The sequence below is a fragment of the Artibeus jamaicensis genome, unplaced genomic scaffold (assembly GCF_021234435.1).
Source record: "Artibeus jamaicensis isolate MK-2021 breed Jamaican fruit bat unplaced genomic scaffold, CSHL_Jam_final scaffold_1019, whole genome shotgun sequence".
NCBI lineage: Eukaryota > Metazoa > Chordata > Mammalia > Chiroptera > Phyllostomidae > Artibeus > Artibeus jamaicensis.
The window spans coordinates 35553852-35554654 of record NW_026522025.1 but is presented as its reverse complement, the minus strand read 5'-3'; the positions used below and the strand labels follow the sequence as shown (position 1 = coordinate 35554654).

The window sequence follows — 803 nt, the reverse complement described above, 5'->3', positions numbered from 1 at the left end:
AGCCTGTACTGATAGAAAATAGTTAAGAGAGTTTTTTTTTAAAAAGCTTATAAATTCAAGAGGAAATAAAGAATACCAGAAGAGGCAAATACATAGACAAATACAAATGAATATTGACTGTACCTAACAATAAGAGTAATGTTTCTTAGACTTTTAAATAGATACATAGCTAAATGCATAACAATAATGCAAAAATAAAGAGGATTAAATATAATTAAAGTGTTCTAAGATTCTAGCAGTATAGAGGAATGTTAAAAGTAATAATTTATAGTCTTTCTGGTGGTAACGACCTCCCCACGACAACATGTCTCTCGTTAAGGATCTCCTTCATCCCTCTCCAGAAGAGGAGAAGAGGAAAGACAAGAAAAAGCGCCTGGTGCGGAGCCCCAATTCCTACTCCATGGCCGTGAAGTGCGCAGGATGCTATAAAATCAGCACCGTCTTCAGCCAGCACAGACAGCAGTTTTATGTGTCAGCTGCTCCACTGTCCTCTGTCAGCCCACCGGAGGAAAAGCAAGGCTGACAGCAGGCTGCTCCTTCAGACAGAAGCAGCACTGAAAGGGCCCTGAATCCATGAGTGGGGAAACATCCCAATGAACACATTTTGGAGTAAAAAGTAATAATATAGAATATAACAACTCAGAGAATCTAGGAGTTGAGACAGCTGAGGACATACGGTAAAGCAGTCAAATTCTGGATATTTACTGTGGATGGGTGCCAGTAGGACTTGCTGCTGGATTTGATATGGATTATGGAAAAAAGAGAGGTATCAAGGAGGATCTCAAAGGTTTTTTTGTCATGAG

The 803-nt window shown here is 39.6% G+C and overlaps 1 pseudogene; it reads left to right on the top strand.

Moving 5' to 3' along the window:
* Positions 1 to 304: 304 nt before the first annotated feature.
* On the top strand, positions 305 to 558 carry LOC119056094 (40S ribosomal protein S27-like; annotated as a pseudogene).
* Positions 559 to 803: the final 245 nt, after the last annotated feature.